The sequence below is a fragment of the Talpa occidentalis genome, unplaced genomic scaffold, assembly GCF_014898055.3.
Source record: "Talpa occidentalis isolate TD23 unplaced genomic scaffold, MPIMG_talOcc4v2.1, whole genome shotgun sequence".
In the NCBI taxonomy this organism is placed as follows: Eukaryota; Metazoa; Chordata; class Mammalia; order Eulipotyphla; family Talpidae; genus Talpa; species Talpa occidentalis.
In genome coordinates, this window is record NW_026555331.1 from 5,840,967 (window position 1) to 5,864,695 (window position 23,729).

Consider the following 23,729-nt stretch of genomic DNA (forward strand, 5'->3'; position numbering starts at 1 on the left):
ACACCATAGGAGCTGTCTCCAGGTCGGAGGCGGTGTGGGGGAGGGATTGGGAGAAGCCCTCAGAGGCACAGATGTTCATGTAAGTTCTAAACATGATATGCTCCGGGGACCTCATGTATAGGGGAGAGACCATGATTCATAATCATGTGTTTTATACTTGAAATTTGCTAAGTGGATCTTAATTGTTTTCATCACATGCACAAAGAAAACTATGAAGTAGTAGATATGAGAATTGTCTTGATTGTGTAACATGTAAAAATGAAAATGGATATTAAACCATCATACTGTATCTCCTAAAAACAAACAAAACATATAATCAAACAAAAAATAATCCAGGCCCCCTGCATTTAACATCCTTTCCTTATCTTCCTTGCCAAGCTCCTGAAAGCCACCTTCAGGCTCCAGAAGGCAAGTCTTCAAGCAGGGGGGTAGGGGGTGAACCCTCTGGAGTGTCCATGAATCTGAAGCTTTGAAATAATGGCAGTATATTAAAAAAAAAAAAGTGACTATTTTACTACATGAAAAGGCTTAATTACTGATCACTGGAAAGAAGCTGATCTATCACTAACAGACCCCAAGGGAGGAAAAGGAGTATTTGTTCAAGTGGTTGTAGGAGACATAAAAGTGTTCTGGTTTCTGGCTCCCCAGGATGGACAGTTCTCCAGGCAACAGTGTCTGTGGATGAGCGACTGTGTCATGCGGGTCACCGAGCGGGGTGGTCCTGAGCTGGGCGTTGTCCAGAGATCTGGTTAGCGCAGTGACCGAGGTAAACCTGGTAGCTGGCACTCCTGGACTAGCTGCCAAGCTCTCTGACTTTGTCTGTGTCTAAGCAAAGTGTGATACTGGATCCCACTTGCTAGCAAGGCGATCCCAGCACCAGGGACTCAGCTGGGTCCCTTGTATGCCAAGACTGGAACCAAGGGAAAGAGACGGGTCCTCGGTTCCAGACTGGCATTTTTCTGTTTGAGTGAAGCTCCCAGGCTGCTCTGAGGGGGAGTCGTGCAGTCCTGCATCTGTGAACGTGAGAGGCAGCACTGGACTCGAGGTGCAAACACGGCCACGTGGGCAAAGTTTGCAGGCAGGAAAAAGAGGAGTAAGTCACAGTATCTTTTCTCCTGGATCCATGGAAAAGCAGCCAGTGCAGAGAGGAGAACGATCCAGATACGTCCCATCTTAAGGAAACAGAGGCTCAAGCTAAGTAAATGTCTTGAACACATGAAGCACGCCTTGTCAGGAATATATCAGGGGCAGCGTTCTGAAGGAAATCCTTTCCAAGCAATGGTAACTACCCTCCCCCGTGTTACCGAGACGACCCCATCACAAAATAACCTTCCTTGAACTGTACAGGGGCGCTGCACAGAGGAGGAATTCTTTCTGCTACTAAAACAATGTTTCTGATGATTCTACTTTCTTTTGCCCATTTCAGAGTCCTCGAGCTCCACCAAGCCCCACGAGCCGTCCTGGCGCCCACTCCGGGGCCGGGGCCGCCCTCTCTACCTCCTGGACGGGCAGGTGTCTTCACAGATGAGCACATTCTCTCGTGGGTGCAGGCGCGGCCTGAGGCTTCCTCACTCTGTGCTCCCCTAACTGTCTCTGCAGGAGTGTGCACTGGCCTGACCCCCGTCCCTTCCCCGACGGCGGCCCCTCCACGCAGCGCCTGTCTTTGCATGTCAGTGCACATGCACTGCGCTGCTGCGGGCAGACAACAAAGACAGTGCTCTCTGAAAACTGGAGTTGGACTCTTTCTCCAACTGCAGCTTCTTTTAAACCATTTTGTCCAACATTTCCCGAGGTCCCTTTCCACGAGGTCCCTAAGTGACTGCTCGAAGGCACTCACATTGCTGAAGTGCGAATAGCTCCTAAGCACGTCACACAAAAGCCCAGGGAGGTACCACATTTGCATGTAACAGTGGTTTGTGGAGAGAGACTGCCTCACCCGGGGGACCTGGGCTCAGGCTCTGGGGCTACAGCATGATGACAATACTTGTTATCACACCCCCAGTTTCCTCTTGACTCAAGGGATAGCCTGGACTCTTTCAATCACATGTTTAGGGGCCCTACAAAGAGCAAGGCAGTGGCTGGGCGCCAGGGTTGGAGGGAAGAGGGAAGACACAGCCCCCGGCACACACACAAATGCTGCCAAATAAACACACAATCCCAAAAATGTGCATTAAGTGCTCCTTTATGAAAATAGCAAACACGGAGGGTGTGCCAGAGCCGAATGCCATTTACTCTCCACTTAAGCAAACACATCTCTAATAGCAGGGACAAAGGAATGTCATAGCAACATGAACACTGATTAATGTTTCTTTTTCTTAACAGGAAGAGACAAAACACGGTATACAGCACCTTCCCTGCTTCACCAGGTGATGCCATGTGCAACATTTTGCTGAGTTGGGTGAGAGTTGCTCAATACCCGATGGACACACCCGCTGTGTTTCCTGGCACGCGCCATGTAATGGTGAATTGCCCAACCATTTTAAGTGTAACCTACATTATCCAAATTTTATCCAGAATGTTCTTAAATCCAGACTATTATCACAATAAATCAAGCTCTGCTTTACAGTGTTTTCCAGTTTCTGTGCTGTGATTCCTCCCACCGTCACCGTAGCCTATTTAAAGCTGCCTGTGTGACCTTGCTGGAGACAGCGCTGGGTGCACCTCTTCAGGGAGCATTGCCAGCAAGCACATCCTCAACAGCGCAGATCCACAGTGAATTACTCAGGAGGTGGCAAGCTTCAGTGCTGAGATCTCTGTATTTACTTATAAAATTGTAATTATAGTTTATTATTTTAATGTTGGTATATATAACGGGCAGTTTGCAAAATTCCAGAAAATGTAACAATTTTTTAAAAAAGATTTATTTATTTATGCATACAAGAATTGGGGTACAGGCCAGAGGTGCAGGGGTGAGAGGATTCACCAGAGACAGAGTAGGGAGAACAGGCAGATGACTGAAATACACTGCTGAGGGGAGCAGCGGGCGAGACAGGAGAGGTCTGCCGTGCCATGTGGGTATCTCCCTGGTCGGAGCTTGAACTCAGGCTGTAGTGGCTGTGGCTAGCTTCATAGTACTGAGACTTAACCCCTTGTGCCACCAGGGAGGCCCCAAATGTAACAATTTGAGCTTTACAAGCCAATGAGATGGCTGGGACATACCTCCCACAGCCGGACAGACCAATGCTGGCCAAGCAGGGCGTCCTGTGGCCCCACCAGTCCAGGCAGATCTGAAGCACCAGTACCATGCTTTCTGCCTGTGTAGGTGTGTCTGCCTGTGTAGGTGAACGTTTGCTACAGGAAGGCTAAATTCTGAAAACAAGTATTTTCACTGAGCTTATGCTGTTTTCTGGCTGTTTCAGTCAACGATTCGCCATGTAGGACTCTACTTGTTTTCCTAAATAAACCCTGTTTCCCGGCTTTTACAAACATCTTCCAGGGGTGCGCCTCCTGGATTAGAAGGGAGACTGGAATAAAGACACAGTGTTTTTCAGGCCGTGGGCAGGGGCAGAGAGATCTGTAGCTCACAAATGGCAGGATGGCACCGTCCGCTCACTTCCACCGTGAGGAGTAGTTCTCGAACCTTCCCAAGTGGGCATCCATCAGTTCTAGAAACCTTATCTGCTAAGCAAGTTTATTCCTTCTATCAAGCAAATTAGCTTCTCTAAAAAGGAAAATGGTGAAGATGAAAAAGCAATGAACTCTTATTACCGATTTCAAATGTAGGAGTAAATGCTTCCCAAGGTCAGAAGGGAGGTCGTGGGCACTGCTGGCACCTTGATCTAATTGTACCCTCAGAGCTTATCACAATGCACTCTGCCTGCCCCAGAAGCGATGGCCCTCGGGGGAGAATTAGCCACTGAGGAGGGTCAATGAGCTGACAGTCTTCCCCGGATCCTGTGAGCCTCAGGACAGTCAGTGCAAAAAGCTCCCCAGGGGCCAGTAAGATAACAAAACCCCAGAGTTGAAAGGCAGCTGGAGAGTAGCTAACCCAACTTTCTTGCAAAGTGCTGAGATATGAGCCAGCTTTCCAGGCGGAGGGCTGGAGAGGCAAATGTTGACCCAGGACATCTCTGCCCAGACTTTTCCTATAAGACAAGACCCTTCTAGAGACCACCAGACAGTGCACAGTGTGGAACCCAGGCAGCGCAATCAAGCTCCAAATGTCACTGTATTTAGCAGCGGGATTTCAAAGTGGAAAACATTAGTATGAATATTATAGAAACCAGGACTCTGCTAGGGACAGAGACTGACACATATTAATATAAGCTTCGGCTCTAACAGAGAGGACTACTTTGGGGAGAAGATGTCGAGGTGAGTTTTGAATGATTACTAGAGAACCCTACTCCCTACAAATCAAAAATTTGCCATTCCAGAGTCGTTGCAGCTCAGTGCAGCACGGTATTCAAAAGCAGAGCATATTGCTCTTGTTACAAACTTGACATAACCTCTGCAAAACTGTAAGATTCCTCACAACATTTATGTAGTATAAAGTGGGGAATAATCTAGATATCATTGTGTTACTGCTGATTTTTAATTTGATTTATTTAAAAAATTAGAGAATATACACTGTATTTGTAGCTGGAACAACTAATGCTAGAATTTTAACACAAGGATTGACCCCAAATCAATTTATTGTGTTGGGTCCACACCATGTTAGTAAGATGTTTCTCCAGTATGAAATTTTTGAGCAAACACTCTGTAATTCACTTGTGATTCAGTGTGCTAATCACTGTGAGTTAGAAGACCAGGGTTTAGATGCCCTCAGGCAAGTCATCCATTTTCTGAGTCAGAAGGTTCTTGGAGTTACTGAGAATATCATGTGACCAGAATAATGTGGATGTTCCATAGTTTTTTTTTTTATGAATGCAAATAAAAATAAATGTAATCTTTTCCACTATGAATAATTATATAAAGTTGACTTGTTTGATAGGAAAAATTGCTTGAGTTATTTTTAATCAAAAAATTAAAAAGAAAATCCTATTTATTTAGCACAGGGTCCAGTGAATTACCAAGGCAAGGGGTCTTTTGCAGTCTATCTTAATGCAAAATTTAAATCACTCTATTAGTTTCAGGAAGATTCAACAGTTTCTGAAATGTTATTAGAATTTTTTATAGAATCAAAGTGGTGTTAGTGCAATTAAAATTTTGAGACATTAAAAAATCAGAAGCATGGGCCTCCCCGCTCAACAGCGGGTTGAGCGCAGTGCTGTGAAGTTGTCCGCAGCCTCTGTAGCACGGGTTCAATTCCCGGCCAGCCAAGGAGATTCCCACATGGTGCGGCAGACCTCTCCTGTCATCGTGCCTGCTGCTCCCCTCAGCAGTGCTTTCGGTCGGTCTGTCTGTTCTGCCTGTCTCTGGTGAATCTTCTCACCTTCCCATGCCTCTGGCCTGTACCCAGCTATTGTATAAATAAAAAAAATCTTAAAAAAAAATAAAAATCAGAAGCAAAATACCTTTGCAGCAAAATGCTGTGATAATTAATAGAATGATATATTTGAAGTCACTGAAAATTTTATCTGAATTCTGACTCCAGCCCATGACACATGATTTTGGGCAGATTAGTTGACATCTGCTTGCATCAGTTTCTTGATCTATAAAATGACAGAGATGGTACCTAAGTGACAGTCTTGCTGTAAGAATTCAGGCAGAGAAGGCACATATTGCACTATGAGTCATGTAATATTTAATAGCTTATTGGCAAAATAATTGAATGACAATTGGAGATGGTATAGTTTTGCTCAACTTCTTTGGTTTATACCAAACTGGCCTTCCTTTGTGTGAACCAACTGATTTGACTTAAATAGTACTTTGCCACAACTAACTGCCATTTGAGATGAATTACTAGTGACCGTTTTCTAATCTATAAAATAGAGGGATCAATAGCAGTTGTATCATAGATGTGTTGAGTGTTGAAGTGAGATGATAAAAGCTCACACTGCCTCGGTACCTGGACAGGTATATCAAAAGTGTGAACAGACCAAGCAGGGTCCCAGAGGCACCACCGTCTAACCCTACATGTTCTATGTGAGGGATTTCAGTGCCTCACTTATCCTAGACCTTGTCCAAGGTCACACATGCAAGGTCACACATAGGGAGGGACCAGCATTTCCCAAACTTGATGCAAAGACACACAGTACTCCCTGCCTGCTTCCTCACCACATTACATCATCACAGGGATCCTGAAGCAGGGGAGCCAGCTGGAAATTTTTTAACCCTAAACTACCAGGAACACCTGTTGTTGAATGAACCGGATCCATCACTGATAGAGAGAAGCACACCACAGAGGACTCAGCAGTGCTAGAAAGATTATCTTACAGAGTTTGGTCTTTGAGTGGGTGAACCTGGGAGGGCTGGAGAATGAGGAATTCACTAGATGGGCTGACGTAAGAAAGCATGGATATTGTTTGAGTGGGAATCTCAACAAATCTTATCAATAGAAAGGGCAAAGGAGACTGAAGATAATTGGTGAAGACGACGCACTCACTCGTGTTGCCCTGTAGAGGGAGCACTTGGCACTGTGTGGCTGGCATGTTGACACGGCCTTCCTATTAGCACAGACCATCAAGCGCCTTGTCTCACTGTACTGCGGTGTCAGTCGCCTTGTCTGGGGCTGTTGTTCTGGAGATGATCTACGTCCAACAGAAGCGTGGCATGGCCAGGCTGCGGGGGTCTGGCCAGATTCCAGATGTCAGGGGCTACGCTCAGTTTTCCTTTCTCTAAGCTGAGCTCAGGATTCAACTATGTCACTTAGAGTCCCTGTGACCTTAGCCAACAAGCCCCATCTTTCTGATAGCTGGGCTTCTGGTCTGTGCGTTGGGGTGTTGGGAGCAGTGAGCAGAGCCTTCACATCAGCTGTCAGCACCACGGGGGTCTTTGGAGGCCTGGTGGCCAAGGCTGTGAGCTGTGAAGCTCTCAGGGCAAGGCCAGCTCAATGCATTTCCTGGGTTTCACAGTGAAATGCTGCAGGCACTCTTGGATTCCACTGTTTAATTAGAGCATCCAAATGATTGGCTCACTTCTCTGCGGCTTTATCTGCTCTGGAGACACTCACAACCAGGCAACCCAGCTGTTTTCCCAGAAGGGAAACAGCTCACACCTAATATTTCCGCCAGCATGCAGCTCCCTGCGGGATCGCTGCCTACCCCAGCTTGTCTGCTTATTTAGCGCTGACGGGTCAGGTGTAACAACTGCCTCCCTCTGTTTTCCTGTGTAAAGGAGGCGGGATGCTGTTATAGATAGTCGCCCAGCTGCCAGGGCCTGCAGGGAAGGCAAACGTCTTGCAAGCTGAGCCCACTTTGGAATCCTGGTGTAGGGTAAAGAAAATATCAGGCTTTTCTGCCCTTCCGCCATCAGGATAGATGATGGATCCTTGTCCTGAATGCATGCCTGATGGCGGGCACCTGGAATAGGGTGTGGGCATAGGTAGATGGGATTCAGCTGAGCTAAGACTGTGCTTTTAAGGGCGGCATCACGGGCGGACGCCAGCAGCACCAGTAGCAGCAGCAGCAGCAGCAGAACCTGAAGGAAAAGCCGAAGCAGAAGCAGAGAACGCCAGAGAGCCCAGATAGAGTGAAGACTTGCTGGGGGCTGGGAGGTCTGCCAGCCTCCCAACCCCCCAGCCAGCACCCCTGCCTGCCATATACCCGCTGAACCCCAATAAAAGACCTGCAAAACCACTGAGGACTCTGACTCCTCCTTTACCCGGTCTGCATGGGATCAGAAAACCTGCACCGTGTCCAGTCCTGACCTTACACCTGGGAACTCTCAGGCCTTTGCTCCAGTGTATTCAGAAGCACAAGAGCCCAGGTATTACCAGGAGGCCGTGCTGTGAATTTTACAAACCAGAACACCTCTCTTGGTTTGCAGGGAGAGGAGAGACAAACACCACACTTGGGCTTTCTAGTCCTTATGCTTCCGCATCTCAGTGGATTCTGACCAGGTAAGATGGAGACTCAGCTCAAGAGCATGGTATTTGAATTAAAGTGAATTCAAATTACAGTGACACGTCTAAGAGCTGGGCAGGCCAGTGCTCACCATGGCTCTTAATTTCCCTTCTATACAGTGAGGATCTAGTAAAATCAGTTTGTGTGGGCATTGTAATGGCCAACGAAGTTGATCTATGCACAAATTCTAGAACTGTGACCCAAGTGTTGTGAGCAATTTGTCTTTATAGATATGATCTCAAGTCATTGTATTTCCTATTTTTATTATTACTGATACTTCTATTCATTTTGGCAGCTCAGATCCAGACAAAAGAATCTTTGGGTTCCTAGTTTTTAGGTTCTGTCAAAGCATAGCAAGTTAATTGTTCTGAATTTCAGTAAAATTACAAGATGAATGTAAAATGACAGCACCATCATGTCACACACGCTAGACTCCCAAGAAGCTGACTGTCATTCTCTGCCATTCACTCCCTACTGTGAACCCAGCATTTCCAAAAGGACCCCATACTTGGCTCCAACCTCTCCCAGCCCCATCCAAAAACAATCCTGCCTACGAAGGACCTTGGCTGCCCCCAATCCCCCAAAGACCAGGTGGGAGCCATGCACATAGGCCTTCTGTCTGAGGACCCAGCGGGGCCGTACAGGGAAGGAGCACTGCCCCAGCACATCCCTGAACAGTCAGACTGGAGAGTGGAATAAGCATCCCCACAGACATGTTCTGAAGGAGCCATTCAAACAGCCATCGACGAAAGGCAGCAATGTCACTAATCACCAGGGAAATGCAGATCAAAGTCACAATGATATTGCCTCATGCCTGTGAGAACAGTTGTCATCCCAAAGGACAAGAGACAACAAAAGCTGGCAAGGGCTTGGTGATAAACAACCCCTTGTCACTCTTGGGGACATGGGCACCATCTTGCAGAAGACAGCATGGAGGCCCCTCAAGAATTAAACATGGCGGTGCCATATTCTCCAGCCTTTCTGCTTCTGGGCACATGGATTTGAAGGAAATTAAATCAATATTTCAAAGAGCTATCTGCACCCACATGTGCACTGCAGCATTACTCATAGTAGGTAAGACAGGAGAACACCTGCGTGCTCATAGGTGGATGAATGGAAAAGGTGTGTGTGCACATGTTTATGGAAATGAATGCGCTCATGTATGTACACTGAGGCATAATGGCATAACACTCAGCTGTGTAAAGGAAGGAAATCCCGCCGTTTGTGACACGCAGATGAATCTGGAGAACATTATACTAAACTTAGTAAGTTAAAGACAAATGCTTTATGTTCTCACGTGTGGAAACTAAAGACGCCCAAGTCATAGAAATAGAGTAGGTCTGGGGTTTCTTGGGGTGGGGGCAGATGAAATTAGGAAATGTTAAATCGAAGAGTATGAACTTCCACATTTAAGGTGAGTAAATTCTGGGGATTTCAGTACAGTATGGTGACTAGTCAAAACAACCCTTTATACTTGAACTTTGCTAAAAGACTCGACCTTGAGTGTTCTCACACACACTGCCCAGCAGGGCATGGGTGGGTTAGCTAATTGTTACACTCTGACACTGTTTTGCTGCCCATACATATGAAGCCATCAATTTGTGCACCTTGGTGCTATTTAATGCCATGTGTCAATTATTTCTCAATGAAGCTGAGAAGTCAGGATCGCATGTAAAAGAACACATGGGTAACTTTCTAAAGTGTGTCTGGCACTAAAGGCCAAGGAGTTAGCACCAGGCAGGCCCCCAGCTGAAAGATGTCACTCTTCAGGTCTCTGCCTACAGATGCCAGGGGCTTTTGCATGGCACATGTTTGACTCTAGGACCCTCAGCATTGCCAGCTCAGGTTGGAGGAGGATTCTTGGAAACCATGTCTCCATCAGCTCGATGGCAGTCAAGCAGCTGGGCGCTGCTCAAGTCCCATGTGCCACTGCCACCCTCGAGGCTAGCCAGGTGACAGGTGTGCTGGAAGGAAGTGGGGTTGAGGAGACAATGCTCTCAGTGGGTGGCCCGTGAACTGTCATAGTTTTGCAAGCGCAGCAATGGTGTGACACGCGGATTCCCCATGGCCGTGTGACCTGCTCACCACTTTTTGCTGTGGTCATCTTGGGTTGGGTACACCGGGCCAGCCCTGCAGGTTCGTGAGCGAAGAAGTCGTCATTTTCCCTGGGAGCAGGGCCCTCGGGAGGCGCACAGAAAAAGGGCCCAGTTAAGGGCTGGGTGGGATTTCACCTTAAACACATGGGAGACCCACCTGGCTCGTAGGGATCAGGAGGGCTTGCTGGGGCAGCAGGTCTGCTTGCTTACTGTCCCTGGGAGTCCCAAGGCCCCGCCCCAGATTCCACCCTCAAACCAGCCAAGTTCAATGGGAAGGGCCACAGCAGAGTCCACAGCTGGGACCAGTTCTGTGTGCCTGTGACCCCGAGGGCAGCCGCTGGGCCTCTGGAACTAGTGACCAGACCACAGGCAAAGGCGTGGCCGAGTCCTCAGGTATTCAGCTGTTCTTGTGTGCACAGCTGGGCCTCCTTGTGCAGGAGCCACTGCATGCCAGCTGCTTCTCAAACCAGCCCTCCTGCTCAGGACCCCTGCAGGGCCCTAATCTCCCTAACCCTGAAGCTCCAGAGCCACATCTCTTGGGGGAGGGCTGACGAGATACAGCTGCTGAGGGAGCACCAGGAACACACCTCTAATCCCAAACTCTCCCTGGCCTCCCTGAGTCCCAGGTCACCTTAAGAAAGATAACACAGCAGCCCCGCTTTCCAGAGGAAAATGCAAACTAGGCGACTAGTCCCTTGGCCTGCAGCTCATGCCAGAGCCAACGGGCACAAAGCCATTCCCGAACTTTCAGGCTACAGTCACCAAAAAACAAGCAGCAATATGGGCAGAAAATGCCTTGATTAACCATCTGTTTTCTTCATAGAAGATTATAAGATCACTCTTCAGTGAAGAGACCATCACAAACGTGCAACAAAATAATGAGGAAAGTTAGTACTTATTTTGTCAGGCCCTTAATGCAAATGTTGTATTTTATGGATGTTGTCAAATTTGTTAGCTCTTTAATCTGTTATTCTTTGACCAATTTATTCATCTATCTAATGAAATGCTCAGTTTTATACCTCATTTTTGTGTCTTTCCTTTAAATAAAGCTCCCCAAAGCTTTCAACACTTAAAAAAAAAAAAAAAAAAAAAAAAAAAAAAACCTACATTTACAATGGACTAAAGGGCTTTGCCTTACTATCATGATTTCTCAAAAGACGACTCTGCTGTCGGTCACCTTGCCACGTTACCAGTAATTGTCTCCACAAGGACACAACAGTGACCTGTAAGCATCTCAGCAGTGAGGGGCAGAAAGTGCCCTGCCCCTGGGAGGTGTGCAGATGAGTGCCAGGTCCCTGTGCCCCCAGGAGCGCCATCACCACGTGTCTGGGTGACGCCAGTGATCAGCTCTATAGTCTCACTGCATGTAGAGTCATTTTACCTGGCTCATGCTTCACAGCTACCAGAACATTCTATAATACACGTCCACCATAGTCACCTCTTACAGAAGCCTCTGATTCACCCCGACAATCCCTTGTCCTTTGTGCATGTTACAAAAATCTGACTCATACCCCTGGGCGACAGAGCCCAAAAGACATGTGGCTTAATAGACACAGGGCACCTCTGTACAAGAAAAAATATTATAAAGCACAAGACTTAGGATACCAGGTTTCCTTAGATTATGGAGCTTGAAGGAAACTTCACTCCGCTCACCCAGGTGACTCGTGCACTGAGCCACCCGAGGCAGCGTCAGCAGCCCAGCCGTCCTGCCTACTCGGCAGGTGGATGCCAAGTCTGCAGCCTACTACTGAAAACCTGAATCACCTGCCATTCTTTCTCCCCAGCACCACCACTTATCTCACTTTGACCATATCTCCCCCTCTTAGCCTCAGAACCCTTATTTATTAGTGTCCCCTAGATTTTATGGGTATTTCTCTGTGTTGAATCTTCCACTTTGTATATATCCAATATTTGTCATTCTGACTTGCTTTATTACACATAGGTCACACAAGTTCCTTCCATTTTGTTCTAGATGGCAATGCTTCGACTTTCCTTGTGGCTGAATAGAGGATAGACGGCACCTTCTTGATGCAAGCCTTGTCAGTGGACTCTGAGGTCATTTCCACGCCCTGGCTATTGTAAATAATGCTGCAATACACATAGTAGGGCATGTAGTTTTTTTTAATGTCATGGCTTCACGTTCTTTGGATAGATGCCCCGGAGTAAGATGGCTGGGTCACGTGGTATTTTCAATTTTTTTAAGGTAAATCCAGTTTCCATCCCCACCAACAGCACAATACAGCTCCTCTTTGTCCATATCCCTCCTGCACCTCTCCCTGAGGTATTTTAACACGTGCAGTCCCCATATGAGACAGGGCCTCATACTGTGGTTCTGATCTAATCTCCTTTATTAAAATCGATGGACATTTTTCCATGTGTCACTGGCCTACTGGAGAACCTCTTTGGTGAATTGTGTTCAGCTCTGCTGCCTATTAATTGGGTTGTTTTTTATTGTTAAATTGAATTATGTATCTTGAATATTACCCCTTTATGATTGTATAGTGGATTTTTCTCATTCAGTAGGGTATCTTTTTAAACTCATATTTTCTTTCACTGTGTAAAAGCTTTTTAATTTGAGATAATCCCAATCTTTTTTTTTTTTTGCTTTTATTCCTCTGACTGTAGAAGTGGAGTCTGTGAAAGTTCTTTATGGTCGATGTCACTGAACACATCACCCGTGTTTTCTTCTGTGGATTTCATCATTGTAGCTCTTCTAAGTCATTCTGCTACTTTTATTTTTATACCTGGATGTTTAGTCCAACAAAACTAACCTTCTAAAGCACCCGGATCTCCACTCCATTTCTCTGCTGTGGTGTGTGTTCCAAAGCTTGGTTTGCCTACCCCTGTGCCCTTCTGGGCTGAGTAATTTCTATACCAGCTTCGAGACTCAGGTCAAGCATCTCATTCTCCATGAAACGGCCACTGACCTTGAATCTCATGGCACAGCCCGTGTCTGTGCTGCTGACATGAGAGCCACATTCAGGTTTGCTTTCTGGGCACCTCTATCAAATCACTGGTTGATCTACCCTCCACAAACCGCCTAGATGTGGAGCCAGGGATTTTATTTAGAAGCTTTATCCTCTGTTTCTTGGAAAGCACCTGAACTGCTTTACCATTTCACCATCATCCTCATCACGATGATTAACTGTGGATGTAGAAAGTGACTTTCCTGCTCACACAAGGCAAGGCCATTGGCACATTTTTACTCAAGGCAGAATTTTCCACAGTAGCTCCAAACACCAGGCAATAATTTGTCTAGACTTTAAGTAGAGTATCGTTAATTGATAGAAGTATTCTTGGTGCTTTTTAATAGTGCAAATCTCTAGAGAGCAGTAAAGTCACTGAAGAGCATAAAATATGCAGACCCTTTTAATTTAGCAATAAGTTCAGCAATAACTTAATATGGCACTGCAGGGACAGTAGTGAACTTTGGGTGTATGATCCCATCACATCGTGTGACTTCATGAGACACGTGATTCTCTCATTAAAGGGGAGACTGACAATGCTGACCACCTCTCTTGTCGTCTGATCCCTGTTCACACAGCTCTCCCCCGGCACACCACAGTACTGCGTTTACTTCATGCCACTTCCCCAGACATACCAGCAACATACACCCCTGATAAGGGGGAATGAATTTTTAAGTTGTCTTCATTAGTGTCACTGAAGTACATATATAGGCAGTAAGATTTACCATCATTTGTGTATGTTTAAGAATTGATCAATGTGGCCCTCCCTGGTGGCACAGGCAGTTGAGCACAGCGCTGTGAAGCTGTCCGCAGCCTCTGAAGTGCTGGCTCGAAACCTGCCAGCCATGGAAATGCCCACATGGCGAGTAGATCTCTCCTGTCTCATCCACTGCTCCCCTCAGCAGTGTATTTCAGCCAGTCTGCCTGTTCTGTTCCCCACTGTGTCTCTGGTGAATCCTCTAACCCCCCCACACCTCTGGCCTATACCCAGGTTCTTGTATAAATAAATCTTTAAAAAAAAGAATTGATCAATGTATATAATAGTGTAACCACCACCACAATATAGAACATTCCCATGATCACCCAAAGTTCCTGGCAAACAAGGATCTATTTTCTGCCAATATAATAATGCCATTGCTAAAATCACAAAGACATGGGATCACCCATTCCCTCCTTTCCTGTGTCTAGTTTCTTTCTTTAGCACAAAGCTTGTGAGATGTGTCCACACTGACACAAGCTAGGTGTTCCCTCAGAGGACCGAGTGTATCCCATTGGTGAAGTGTCACAGCTGGTCACCCAAACACAAGCTGGAAGACGTGCGGACTGTTTCTCCTCTTGGTCAACTGTGAACAGAGTTGCTATGATCTACTGAGTATAATCTTTGTGTGGGCAAAGCCTGGATTTACCTAAATACCTAGAAGTAGCATGGTGGGGTCATGATGGAAATGCACATTTCATTCACAGGAAACTGTCAAACTGCTGTCCAGCGAGGTCTGATGCATTCTGCATGCCACCTTCAGCACAGTAGACCCCCAAAGGGTTGCCATCCTCACCAACACTGAACCAGCAACCATGTTCAGCTTCAGCCATTCTAGTAGGTGGATACCAGTATCTCCATGAGCTTATTTCTGTTTTGCCCAAAATAAAGCCATTTTTTGAATATTTACCAGTTGTCTATCTCCTTTGGTAAAATGTCTATTTAAATGCATGCCCACTTTTTTAACTGGAATTTGTCTTACTGCATTGTGAGAATTTCTTGGATATTCTAGATACAAGTCCTTTATCAGATAAATGTTTTACAAAAAAAATCTATCAACCAACTCTGTCTTCTTCATAGCATCTTTGAAGAACAAACACACAGTAACTATGGTTTTTATTTCTTTTTTTTTTCCCTCACGGCCTAGAAAAAATACTAGTGCATAGTAGATGTTCACTAAATAATCCCAATCCTTGGTAAACCAGACACGGTGGAAAAGTTGATATATGTAGTTCACCAGCACTCATGTCTGAATGAACGACTTTGTCTCTCTAAACTGTGGGCAGGTGTGCCTTTCTAGTGGAATAAACTTTGAATTTTCTCCAAAGAAGGAGATTTATGTCCCTCTGAGAAGCCACGGTTTCACACCATAAAACACTGGCTGAGATAATTTTGGTCTGGAAAGATTTCAAAACAGGTGTTGAAAGCCGCCGCCTGCAGTCACTGGACAGCTTGAAGATGCCATCAGGAGCCATTTGAGTCTGAACAAGATTAATTCCTGGTGAATCTTCCATATGAATTACTATCAAATAGTTCTCCCTCGTAGGTTAGTACAGAGATGAAGCCACAAATACCTAGTGTGGCCTCCAAGTCTCTGGAAGGGGTTCACCTGTCCACTTCCCAGTCCTGACTGCCCATCTACTCTGTTCTAGTTCTTTCCCTGGGGCAACAAACCAAAACAAAAGGAATGTGGCCACTGACAAGTTTTTCAGAACTAAAACTGTTCTTTCAATGATGCTTTAAAGAGTTGGCCAATAAAAGCTCTTTGCAAAAACATTTATCTGATAAAGGACCCAGAAAGTCCATGAATTGCTCCCAATTCAATTATAAGACAAAAATTCCAGTTAAAACATTGGGAAAAGATTTGAATAGACTTTCACCAAAGGAAATTTATAAGAAGTAAATGGGCAAATAAAAATACTCAATACCATTATTCACCAGGAAAATAGAATTAAAATTATACTGAGATAACCATGCCCCACCTAGTCAGTAAGATTACTCTCAGAGTCCGTGAGTTCACACATGAAGTGTCTTCATCCTTAAGACACAGATAGAATCTACAAGGCGGTTTCTGGGAAGAACAAGTTAAATCTGAAGTTCTAGCACATACACAGTTGTATCATTATGACAGAGGCACTCCTGCATGGAATATGTATAACTTTCTAGCCTCTTGAAAAGATCAGGTTGCCATTCTCAAAGTGAAACATAAAGATCATTATTGTGAGTGTATATATACACACACATAGGTGTATATATACAGGGGTGTGTGTGTGTGTGTGTATGGCCTATACCTTTTCACTTTCTCATTGTATTTAAGGTGGATGTTCAAGTGAATGGTATTTAAGAGCAGGTGCATCCATAAGAATTCCGTCCACTTCCCTGCTACGGGTTAAGGCACCAGGAGCACATAACTAGTGGTGGATCTACTTGGGACTCTGTGCTCTTGGCCAGAGTGGGCTGCTTTTCCAGCATCCACAGCTAATAGGAGGAAGAGCTTCCACCTTCACACAAGTGTGGGAGTAGCAAAAGGAGACTTTCCAAGGGTCTTTTCCCCACAAATGTGTCCCGTCGGAGGAAACTGCCTTAGAGTTATTAACATTCTAAAGAACGAGCTTTCAGCTAGGCCCACTAAAAAGAGCTGTAGAGAAGCCTGCTCTCCTATATTCTAACTTGAGTGACCTTGAGCAACTGACCTAAAGTTCAGTTTCTACAGAAGCAAAGTTCCTATTCTGCCTATACCCATCTCTCTGGAAGAACAGATGAAAAAGGCTTTTAATAAAAACTATATACATGAATGGAAATGTCACTTTTATGATATAATTATAGTCATTTGCTGTATCACGACAGATGTCAGCTTGTTCAGGACACCAATGCCCCTCTCAAAACACAGCACAGTGGAGGGCGTCCCTGGGACGCAGCCTCAGCAGGCAGGCAGTGATTAAGCCACTCTATATTTTATGTTCATTCTTTCTTTTAATGGATATTATTTGAGGACTAAAGTATAAGATGCTCACTTCTGAAGACCAACTTACGATCGTTGAACTAACTGGGAACTGAAATTGTGACAATCAAATTAAACTGGCTGAAAGAGAAGCGACACTGATGAGTGTCCTGCCCAGGGGAGGATGATGGTGTTGGATTGTCCCTGTGTGCCGAGTACAGACTGGGACACAAGCTCAATGATGCTTCTGGAAGCAAATGAGACAGACCGTTCTTTCCAAACATATAACTACCCTCCATGTGCTTATTACAGGGGCACTTGGAGTGCTGGAGAAGCTGGACATTTCATTCTGTGTCTCAAAGCCTAGAAATAAATTTATGTCCAATTACTACTTAAACTCAATTTCAGTGTGGATGCCTTGCACTCTTCATGCTGATGGGACTATTGGATATGATTTAAATTAGATGTGCATGATGCCATTTGCTGTTTTACCAAGTTATTAGACATGGAAAGGAGAGTCGTCTAGAGTGATCTGGGAAGGCTTCCCATCATCGGGCGACACACTACAGTAACAGTGTCTCTGAAGGTGACTGAAGTCGATGTCATCATTTTCATGAATAGTTATGGGGAGGGTAGGGGGTGTCCTGGTGGACTGAACTGGCCAGATTTGTTCCCAGGTGCTTTATCTCTTTAGCATTGTTGTCAGAGTGTCTTTATTTTGCTGCAGTCTTACTACTTTGCTTCTGTCAGGTAACAACTTTTGACTGAACAGAAAATTATTAATGGAGTCAGAGGAAATCATATAAATGAGTGTGACTGTTCTACATTAGGATTATGGAAAATGTGTCCATTTAGGTCATTTCTCCCAAATCAAGCAGGTAAGTGCAGAAGTTTGAAATTGAAGTTCATATTTCCTGGGTACCAGTTCAAAGCTTATTTTACTCCTAGTAATTTTATTTAGGATGCAATGCCCATGTTTTCACATACTGTAGAAATATATCAAATCTGTTAACATAATTCCCCTAGTACACACACATACACACACGACACACCCCACTAGCTTTGCAAGACATGTATGAGTGCACATGCCAAGTGTTGTAATAAAGAAACCACATTATCTCATGTAATCTGTATACAAAATACTTATTCTGATTTTATGAATGAGAATAAAATTTTCTGATTATATGGATGAACAGCCTATCTTTCCAGTAGCAGGACTGGGAATGAAAATATCACAATGAGGTTTCTTTCACTGTATAATTTCCACTTGACTCTCCTTCCTATGATTTATCCTATGATTTATAATTTGCATGTCCTAGGGAAGCCGTTGTGTCTCTTATTAGAGAGGGCTGAAAAACTTAGAGGCACAGAAGCTGGCTTGGGGAAGGAAATATTCAGAAAGTCAACCACTATTTTTAATCTCTCTATCAGTTAGTTATAAGAGATACAAACAGGACCAAAATACCTACTTTTCAGAGAGATGAACTCTGGTTCAAGTAAAGAGGGGATGTCTGTGAAAGCATCAAAGCAGAGGAATCAGCTGCTGGAGATGTGTTCTTCACTCTCGTAGGTTCTATGCTCTCACTGCTTCATTCACTTTCCTGTCTTCCTTTTTTCTTCCCCTACTTGTCAGTTATCCAGAGCATTTCCATAATGCCTCACGTGGTCTAAGTGCTGTGACTGTTATTGAGGATAAAGGTGAAAACAGACCCATCTTTCTTAAGAATTCTCAGTCTCATGGTGAATACAGACGATAGGTCATTATAATATCATGTGGCAAATGGGAAGATACAAATGTACAAAGAAATTAAAGTCCAGACAGGAGACCTACATCAGCAAGCTAGAAAATACTTTATGGAAGAGAGAATGTCAAAAATAAGACTGAATAGATAAATAAGAACCATTAAGGTAGAGAAAAAAGTTAATGGAGAGATGTGGACATTTTGCACAGAAGAAATGGACTGTGTAGAAAACATCCACACGAGATACATGATATTGTGTGAGCCGGCGGGGAGAGAGTAGTCCAGAGGGGGTGCAACATAAAAGACTATGTAGAGGAAATTAGTCATTTCTGTTTCTATGGATTTCTTTGTTGATTTTGTTAACATTCCTTGTTTACTAACAAGGGAATGAATTTCTCTTCAGGACTTTTTCAGTTGAGATGGAATGACCTCAGATGGTAAAAGACATAAGAATTCTTCCAAAGAAATAAAGACCTGGAGGTGATTAAAAAATATTCCTCTCCAAAATTAAAACATGAAATGGACATATCACTACTTAGTTGTTCATTTGTGCCAATGCTGTTAGGCAGAAGGAGGTTCTATTCATATCACTGGGGCATCAGGAATTTCCTTGGAAACTAAAACTGCAAACTTGATACAGGAATTTCCACAATTAATGGCCAGGAAGGGATATTTACAAATACCACAAATAGTGGAGGCAGGTGGGCCTTGTGAAGCTCTGTTCTTGTGTCCACTGTTTCTCTTTCCCAATAAAATGTGCCGGTCATTACCTAGCCTGACTCTTCAGCGCAAGAGAAAATTGAGCCAGGTTTTCTCCATATACTAATGACGGCTGATTGGCTACCCCCCTCATATTGTATAAGTGATTCCATAGAGAGTAAAGTCAAATCAGAGTCCTGTGGCTTGAAATTTCCTTTGCGAGCATTTCACAACTCCTAATGCATGTTTTCATCATTCATTTTTTATTCACTCATTCATTAATAAACATAATGGGTTTCCTATTATGAGCTGGGAGCTGTGTGCACCCAAAGATAAGACACGACCTTTGTGTAGAGGAAACGTCAGGCGGTGGGGAGAGGCACACAGGATAGCAAAAAACACGCTGGATCCCGAAGGGCCTGTGCTAGAACAAGCCATGCAAGGAGTGGTTTTCTGAGTTATGAGGACCCCTGTCTGGGCAAGTAGTCCTTCTGTGCACCAGAGAGCTCCAGCTCCCCCGTAGAGCACTCACACCTGCGTGAGCATGGCGGGGAATAGGGGTGGGACTTGGGGGGTGGAAGGGGGATTAGTCAAGGCAATGGAAATGCAAGCCAAGGATGCAGGCTGAGTAGCAGCTTCACCCCTTCCTCTGCAAGGCCTGCTGCTCTCTGTCCAAATGTCTGGCTTTCCCCCACCTCGACCCCAGACTTACCACTTAATGGAATGGCAGTGCCAGGCAGCAAACTGAAGGTTCTGGATGACTGTCCATGACCCCGAGTCCCTGTCCTTGCTCTGACTTTGCTTAACCATCAAGTGCCCTGCATTTCTGGTTTCTACCTGTACTCACTCATTTTTGCTTTTTAGTAATTTACTGCTCACAAAACACCTTAAAATCTATTCAAACAAATGCATAAACAGAAAAGCTCTAGTCTGTTGTTCTGATCTATGACACATACATACACACACACACACACACACACGGTAAAACATTCATTGATAATATTGCTTTTGTTGCTGGGGAATTTAATCGCCATTGCATTCCTAGGGGAACACAGATTTCAATGGGAAGGACGCCTGTGAGTGGCAGCTATGTGCCGGATGACATGATAAATGCATTATGTCTTATTTCATATTCACAATAAATCCCTTGGTGGTTTTTAGAATCATCATTTTATAGATGTAGACAATGAAGATCAGAAATATTTGAACATGTTCCCAGGTTAGCAGAATTAGGATTGAAGACTCTGGTTGAGTAGCACTTTTTTTCTGGAAAGGCCAAGAAAATGGGAGATTGGCTGGTTTCAATATGCTCACCATGGACCCAGCACTGAATCATCCACTGAAAGGTGTTTCTTGCAACTTAACTAGCTCACCTGGGAAAATAAACATTAACACATGTTCTGAGACCCCCAAATATTCATCAACGACCACATCATAAGGGTTTGAGTAAAAGATGCCGCAGCGGCCACTAGCTGCTAAAGCAAGCTCTTCAATGAGCCATCCCTCACGATTATCAAGTCATGTGTCAAGGCTATGATGACGCTCTCATCTCAGTCCCCAGCAGATCTTTATGTGGGGCCAGGAAGGGACAAAAGAATCGCCCAGGAAGGGACAAAAGAATCGCCCAGGCAGAGGGCATCCTAATTAGCGTGCTCTGCCTCACCACCTCCCTGTTGATCATGTACCGAAGCTGATTCACAGAGCAGCAAAGACAATTCCTCCCGAGCAACAGCCACCTTTTACACTCCTGGGTCGAGTGGGTATTTTGGTCTTCCCCAATTATTCCTGCTGACACACTCTCGTAGAGAAATCACAATCACTTTGACTATATCAGACAAGGTTAGGAGCTGCATGAATCGAGCTTAAAGAACCAGTAACATGATGTATCACTTACAGGATCACTGATTTTGATGCTATAAAGCTCCCCATTAGAACGTCTCTCCCTTTACAGAGGAAAGTCTGAGGCTCAGCATAGACACTTGCTTCAACACAACCCCATGGGAAGTTTTGGCAGCTAATCTCAGCACCATTTGTGCACTCATGTGAGGAGTGCTTGGAGAGCGCACACATGAATAGGTGTGCTCCTGGGGGTTCTACAGGACTCAGCCCTTCATGACAGTGTCCACACTTGGCGACAATGTGACTAACTACAGATGTCCACATGTGAGATGGCATGTGCTTAGCCTCCTAGAGCACCAGTGAAGTACTCACAGGACAGAGTCAAACTTGAATAGAGTCTTGAATAAGTAGTCTTACTCCTCAGGAACAAGGGAGAAGGCTGAATGCAGCGCATGTTTGTAGGAAGGAAAGACGGGACAAAGGACTTGGGGGGGTAGGAAGGAAAGCAAGAGGAAGAAGGTGAAGGAAATGAGTGTGTTCCTTGTAAAGTTACCTTGTATCAGTGCAGCAGTTTTCATCAAGATTAGTGAAAATCCTGCTCTCTGTCTAACTTCATGAAACATTACAAGAAACCCCCTGGATGAGAGGGAACTTAAAACTCTCCAAGAGGAAACGCATGTGCCTTCGTGGGGACTTTCAAAGTTTCCCTTCAAGACTCAGATTTCACATCTTGCTACCCTCATTCCAACTCATCCACACTCTATGCTGCTGCCACACTCACCTAGATGTTTCCACTGAACAGTCGTGGACTCTCAGGGTGCCGCTTTCTAGCACTACTGACATCTGGCATTATCTTACCCAAATGCTTTTTCCATTCATATTCAGCCCAGCGGTCACCTCCCTGAGATAGATCAAGATTTTTTTGTTTGTTTTATCTCTTGCTTTTTAGCAATAGAGCTGTTTTGTAATATTTTTTTATGAAAGCAACATGGTATTATTCCACTACAGAAGCTTTCAGTGTGCATCACGATAACCACCCACATGCATTTTTTCACTGCAGCCCTTACTACCCTCCAGTATCCTGTTCTACCCCTCCCCGGCTTGCATATCTGAGGCTGCACTCTCTTTCAAGGTCACTGGTTATATTTCACTCATCTCTATTACCAGCCTCTTGTACGGTATCACCAGGTGTGAACCAAGCAAGTTTTGCTATAGAAATAAGTGAGAAACTAAATGAATAATAAATGAATTTTTCTATGAAAGCAAACACACTCCTTGAAAACATCTGAATGCATCAAATTATGAACTCGAGGAAACAACCTAAGTGCCCAAGAGACAGAGGCACGGCTCGGGAAGATGTGCTCTAGATACACAGTGGAACACCACACAGCAACTCAGAGCACACACTCTTGCCATTTGCAACAACATGGATGGAAATGGAGAGGATGGTGCTAAGCAAAGTCAGTCAGAAGAAGGACAAATACCGGCTGGCATCACACTCCGTGAAGCACAGGCACAGCAAAGCGTCATAAAGCTAAACCAACTGACCTAGAAACCTGACCACTGACTGCAGAACTGAGGCCACCTGAGGCACTGCCTGGAGAACAAAGTGGGAGGGGCAACATGGACCCGGGTGCTGTGACATTGGGTGTGGTGTAGCAACAACAGCTGGGAACAGGGATATCCTTCACCTCTAAGACACAGTGAGTTAAACCTATGTTACCTCAATTAAATGAATTTAAAAAATTATGAACTTGATCACAGACATGTACTAGAAATTTCATTAATAAAAAGCAACAGGAAGACAATAACTTTACATGCAATTCACTAGTTATGTAATTTTTAAGCCATTGACCAGCGACTACAATTTGAACGTCAAGCTCTTCAATGAAGAGATTCTCAAGGAAGAGAATGTTTCATCGTTATGTAGACATACACAACAGTTTCTCAGCACATGAGGAACGGGAAGCACGGCACACAGGTGTGTGCATGAGGTACTTTGCTGTCATTCTGAATATGTGACAGGTCAGATACTCGCTATTGTTTTGCATCATCTGGGCATAGGCATTTTGAGAAAAAAGGTGTTATTTCTTCATGCTAAGGTAACTAAGTCCCCTTAAATAAGGAACTTTCCTAAAGTCTGGTAGACTATACACGGCCACATAGCAGGAAAGGGAATCTACATCCTCAGTCCTTGAACCTGAACTTTTTTTTTTTTTTTTTAAAGATTTATTTATTTATACAAGCACTGGGTACAGTCAGAAGCGCAGGAGGGTGAGAGAATTCACCAGAGCCAGAGCGGGGAGCAGAGCAGGCAGAAGGACCGAAGTACACTGCTGAGGGGAGCAGCGGGCGGCAGGAGAGGTCTGCGCGCCATATGGGACCCTCCTCTGGTGGCCGGGGAGCAGCCGGGGATCGAGCCGGCGCTGCAGAGGCCGCGGGAAGCTTCGCAACCCAGCGCTCAATCGCTGCACCACCGGGGAGGCCCCTGAACTGCTTTTGATGTCCTCTATGGAAGTGATGCTGTATCACAAGCAACCTCAGCACCTTCTCCATGGCCAGGTGTGAGCGTGGGATTACCTGGGTTCTCCAGCCCTAAGCTGAGCTGCGAGACAATGTGCATAAAGGAATCCAGATAAGGTCAGCACTGCCCACCAGAGCCCAGCCCTCACCACTGATCCAAATAACCATGACCCCATACACATAGGTGTTGAAGTCTCCATATTTTTGGTGGCATTTTTCTATG